Consider the following 6,213-nt stretch of genomic DNA (forward strand, 5'->3'; position numbering starts at 1 on the left):
GCACCAAATTAATAAAAGTAGCGTACAAATAACATGCAATTATTTCCTGCTTACGCTAGATGCCATGCTAAGCGGCGACGTGGTATATGTTAACCTACTGCTGTTTTTACTATTCAAATTGATTTTGATCTAATCTATTGTTGCGAATTGACTAAGATCTAAACTAGTACTATGCCTATGCTATATTCTTATTTAGTACTCTCTCTGTTCCAAATTATAAGTCGCTTTGATTTTTTTGGTACATCCATTTGATATGTATTATATACAATAATATATGTTCAGATACATAACAAATTGGATATAAAAAAAGTCAAAGCAGCTTATAATTTTGAAAAGAGAGAGTAGTAATGACCTACTAATTAAGTTGATTACTCCATGATTTATGTATCAATTAGGATAGAAGTAGTGCTAATTAATGTGTTTTATTTTAATTCTTGTGGTCAATTAGTGTTGTTAATTGTTAGTGCATATTTGTTAGTGCATGAGATTAGTTGTCATATTTTTAGTTCAAACATATAGTTTATCAAGTATTCTCATTATCTGATCCACTCTTAGGCTAGTCTCAATGCATAGTTTCATGGTACAGTTACCAAAACTATAAACTATAAACTAGGTAATCGAGCCACATGAGTTTTATGAGGATGAAACTCCTCTCTTATCTGATGAAACTCCTTTATTTAATGACCCTACCAAGTCAGCAATTTTGCTTATGTGACACCCTATTTAATGTGTATGACACTCTCATGAAGTACGCATTGAGACTAGCCTTATGGCTCCAAGCAAACAAAAAATTTATACATCCTATCCATCCAAACAAACACACAGCTTTGATGATCATGTCCTTACACATGGATGGGAGGATCCCATCATTCTAAATTAAATGCGCCTGAATGATGAAAAACAAAATACTCCCTCGATACTTGTAAAGAAATTATTTAGGACAACGATATAGTCTTCAAAGTCTAACTTTAACTCCTTATTTTTATAAAAAAAATATTTATCAAAAAGTGGTATATGTATATTTTTATGAAAATATTTTTTAAGATAAATCTATTCATATGTTTTCACATTTTCAAACTTAATAACTTAAAAGTTATTTATGATTTATCTATATATACCTATCTATAAGTAGCCAAACAAATTTCAGTGAATTGAGCCTAATTAGTTCATAATTGGATACTAATTATCAAAGAAGACAAAATGCTACAGTACCTGTTATATTTTAACACCCACAATCAAACACCTCTAAAAGTTGCTTCTTATTATTATCCTACACTGTCGCGTTGTCTTATAAGCCGTACTTTTTCTGTCAGCCAACAATATTTTTCTCTCATAATAATCAACGAACAATATCTATGACTTTTCAGACCAGTGAACAGGATTGTCACTCAGAGGCGACTCCAACCTACCCTGATTCCTGCTTCAAGGGTGACTTTTCGGCTGATGATGTTGAGGCCCTTGACAAGTTATTCCCAGCTTGAGAGGATGTCGAGTGACCGAGCTCGCTGGCCTTTCATTGTTAGGTTGATCCTAGTGGATTTTAGGGTTGTCATATTCAAAATATAGGCCCTTCATGGTTTCAGTCGGGGCTGAGAATGACCACTTTTGAATTTTAAAATTTGAATCTCAAAATATATGAAAATAAACTAAAACAAAATATTTGAGACAGAAAAAGCTTCAAATCAATAATTTATCAACAATAAACATGTAGATCACGTCAGCCACTATAACTTTTGTAATAAGTATATGAATATTTGAGGTTTCTTAGACATTCTAAATTTTGAATTTCAAAATCTATGAACTTAAAACACATATATTTGAGACTCCGAACAACTTCCATATATGCATTGTGTCCGGGTTCTTTTGGGAATATGGTTGAATTGGATTGGATTATCTTTTATAAGGGCTGGCACTGGCACGGATCGAATTGTAGACGTGATCAAAGCCAATGTGCGGATCAAGAGAATGGATCGGCCCGCGGATTGTTTTTTTTTCTTCGAAACTGGAGGGGGTCAGGGGGGAGACCTTCCTATCCTATCGAGAGGAGACTCGCGGTCGCAATAGTGTAAAGCGCTAGGGCCGGCCTGCTGGGTGGAGGGCGTGGAGCTGTGGAGGTGTTGGCGTCGGCGTCGGCCTTGGCGGTGGCGGCGGGGCACTCGTCTCCAAAGATCCACGCCGGCGAAAGGATTACTCAGAACCGCGCCAGCGTTGGCAGCGGCCTGAGCACTCCTCCCTCAGCGTTCTTGAGCCCGGACCAAGTATTCAAGGTGGGTTTCTTGATTTCTTCTTCTCCAGGAATCGTCTCTCTGTGCTGCGTGATTTGGTTGTTTCGCGTGATTTGGTCGTGATATGATTCTTTTGCGGGTGCAGGGTGGGATCCAGGTCGGTTACCCTGGGTGATTGTTGTGGTGTGTTTTTACTGGTGCTAGTATAGTAGTAGGTAAAGATGCACCGCTGTCAAAACTCAAAAGGAGACAAATTGGGCTTCTTTGGTGATTCTATTTGTATTTGTGCATCAACATCGCCCCTGGTTTGTAGGGAAAATTGTCAATTTCCTTAGCAGTATTTTTGTCTTTTTTTTTTGGGCAGGTATAAACATGAGCTGACGAGCAGTGCTTTTGACATATGGTGTGCGTTAGATAATCGTCAGAATTCCTGGGGCCTTATTAGTACAACATTTTGTCAGTTCTGTAATGATCGTTGAACCCATGCTCATACGGTAGTTGTGTTAAGAAGAATGTCAGGCCTGGGACCTGTAGGAATGTCAGGCCTGGGTCCTGTAGAATTGATAGATTCTTTGAACATGTGCGATTATGTGCTCAGGTTATTCGCCTGTTCCTCCGTTTGGAATATGCTAGTATGAATTCCTAATAGTTTAATTTTCACTTTTCAGAACTGCAATATTTATAGTACCTACTAATTCACATTAAACCACCTACAGGTTGCATGCCATTAAGCAACCCGCGCCTCTCCCTCCATCCTGCTCTTCATCCGACTTCGTAACCGTGGCTGTGCCTCTCCAGTCGTGACTCCTCCCATTCTCGTCAGCTGTCCGTTGGCCTCTCCTCGTGCAGACGCACAGCCCCGACACATCCACCTCACAGAGCGCCAGAGCCCCTCGTGATGCGGCAGCGGCAGGGCATAGCAGCAGCGGCAAACGTGGGACAGCACAAAACGACGGTGACTCAGAGCATGGCCAGACTGGCCTTGCTCATCAATGTTGGCATGGCAGCCCGTTGAGCCGTCGTGTCCATTGACACGGCAGGACATGGCTAGGAGCGTCTAGTGCCATGCCTAGGTTGAGACTTAAGCACGGTGATACAATATGACATGGTACTAATTGTGCCACTATATATCTGTGGGTGTTATTTGGATATCTAGGTTCGTAGTATGTCCCATGCATCTAGACACATCCTATGTCTAGATTTAGAGAATCTTTATTGGACTTAGCGAAAAGCTAAAACGACACATATAATGGGACAAAAGGGAGCACAAACCAATATACCATAGTGATTATGCATCCGAATACAATAACAATATTAAAACAAACACGCAAACATGTTTATAGTTTAGAATAACATAAATCACATAACGATAAAATTAAAGCAAATACTAGAAAAGACACTGCAGCACGGCATGGTCTCCACTCTCCAATGTTGAATCCTGTTTCACTAGGATGTGATTACTCCTGCTGCGGTGTAGCCTCGCCTTCATGAGCATCCTGTACTGGTAAAATAGGAGGCCTGACGAACATGAACGGACGAACACTAATCAAGTAGTCATCATCTGGCTCCCTCTGGTACACCTGCTTCACCTCCCTAGTCTTGAGATGCATGCACACGATGATGCCAGTTACACCGAGCTCCAAGAACACGAACTCGGCATTGTCTCCAGCACCAACCACCGTTACTACATCGGCGTCCTCATCCCCATCGCCTATCGTCTCCAAACCCTCTTGCTCCATGAGATGGCCACAAGTCTCACGCACGGAAATGGTGTCCCTAAGCACCCACCCATTGTTGGCGCTACCACTACCAGTGCTAGCGTCATCGTGCTCGTGGTCATCTTTCATCTTTCGGAGCCAGACATTGAGCCTATTCTTTCTATCCACATGGAAGAGGTAGAGGACAGAGTCATCCCCCCGGCCGTGGACAAGGTTGCCTGGGTACTGATCAAGCTCCATGCCCTTAGGGAGATCGACGATGAAGAATTCCTCCTTGCCTAGGTCTAGTCCCAAGATGTACCCTGCTTGGGTTGCCATGTAGATCTTGCCGCCAACGAGCACAGTAGTCGGAAGGATCTGGATCGGCGACTTAGCAAGGATATGCAGTGGACGGCCCAGGAGTCAGACCGCAGGACACACACCACCACCGTGACCATATTTTTAGACTCATTGGTGCGGACATCTACACGATAGCACAAGGCGCCGTCACCGTGGTCAGCAGGGAGGAGCATAGCATGAGGGTACTCTGAGAAGGTCGGCAGCTGCGGCGCCTGCGGGAGCACCGTGGGCTTGTCCATGTCAGGGTATAGTAGTGGAGAGCGCACAGCGAGACCACCATGGTGGAAGGTCTCACCGTCGCCACCGAACTCGAAGAGGACCACGCCGTTTCGGCAGTCCCAAACGTTCGGTGTCGGCAAGTTGCCGAAACCAAAGTCAGCGAGGATAGCACTCGCCTCTGGGCTAGAGGCATCTAGTTGCAGGAGTGGAATGAACTCCGAGCTAGTGATGCCAGCACTAGAGACGTAGATCCCGAGTAGGCCTGGTGGGTGGCCCACTTGCTTGGAGGCGCCATGTAGCCAGCGCTTGCTGGTGAGCGCAGCACTAACGAGGCTCCTCGGACATCCGAGGCGGAGAAGGATCTTCTGAAGGAGATCGCCATTGGTGAGCACGTTGGAGTTAGAGGTGTCCTTCTTTGCTGATGTTGGTGATAGCTCCATTGTGTTGGAGCTAGGGACGATGGTGTGGTTAGAGGAGTGGAGAGAGATGTGTTTGGGTCAATGGCGGTGGAACAACAGGAGGCAAAGGATGAGCGTGCCGACGGAGGGGCACGGGGCGGCGCGGAGGAGGGAATCGGTGGAGGCGTGGGAGGAGAGGGGCCTGATGTGAGGAGGATGGCGTGGTGCGGTCCCCTTTTTATTTCTGTAGGAGGGTATGCCAAATTGCATTTCTATCCTTATTTTAACTTTTTATTGCACGTTTGTTCTTATATCTTGTCTTGGCACTTTTTACATACATCCCCAAAAAATAGTAATAGATTTCATGAATTCATGGGTATCAAGGTATAAGCATTTTTTGGAAGGAGGGAAGGATCTATGAGGCTACAATTGAATATGCTAGGGAAGGATCTTTGAGTCTTCTGCTCCCCTTCTATTTTCAAATTTAATTTAACTTTTTATTGGTTAGAAGAAAAAAACTCTTCGCATGACCATATTAAGAAATAGCGGCCATGGAGGATGTAAATTAAATAAAAGCAACAAACAAGTAAAGTTAAAAACAAGACCTAAACATGCAATTAGATGTCAAAGTAAGGGTAGTTGTGCAATTGTGCCTTATTTTTTGGTTGCCGCCCCTCCGTTACTAGTCAAAAGGAAGCCGTGTCATAAATAAATTGTATAAAACTATATTACAGCAAACCTGCCTTTCAAGAACTAGGTGTGACAACAGTTGTCTCAAGCAATCACAGGTCACAAGCCACGTTGTATATTAGCTGGAATCATGAAAATACTTTAAGATAATCACAAATGTCGTATATGGATGTAGTTGTAAGTTAAGTGGATCCAGATAGTTTTTTGTGGTCAGCACATATGTTATATATAGGTGTCATAGTGTCGACATATTAAAGATCTGCTAGGGATATGTTGGTGTCGACACATTAAAGGTCTGCTAGAGATATGTTGATGTCGGCACATTAAAGGTCATGTTGGGCTGCCAACAACTTCTTGGGCCATGGGTCTCAGCTAGGTGACAATTCAACCAAGACTCAATACAAAGGGCCAATGGTATACAAAAGGGAGAGGGTATCAATTATTCAGAACCCAACAAGTTTCTTGCTCGGCTCATCCTCATCAAATATTCCTTCTATTGCTCATCTTTCTTCTCAAGATTCTCCTTGTACCTACCTTAGCTCCTAGATGTAACTCTAGTTTAGTGCTTAGATGCCATGATTTCTATCTTTAAATACTCTATCATTCAGATTTTATCATATCAAA

General features: G+C 42.9%; 1 pseudogene; it reads right to left on the reverse strand.

Moving 5' to 3' along the window:
* On the reverse strand, positions 3,574-5,086 carry LOC8082949 (annotated as a pseudogene).

Source organism: Sorghum bicolor, chromosome 4, assembly GCF_000003195.3.
Source record: "Sorghum bicolor cultivar BTx623 chromosome 4, Sorghum_bicolor_NCBIv3, whole genome shotgun sequence".
NCBI lineage: Eukaryota > Viridiplantae > Streptophyta > Magnoliopsida > Poales > Poaceae > Sorghum > Sorghum bicolor.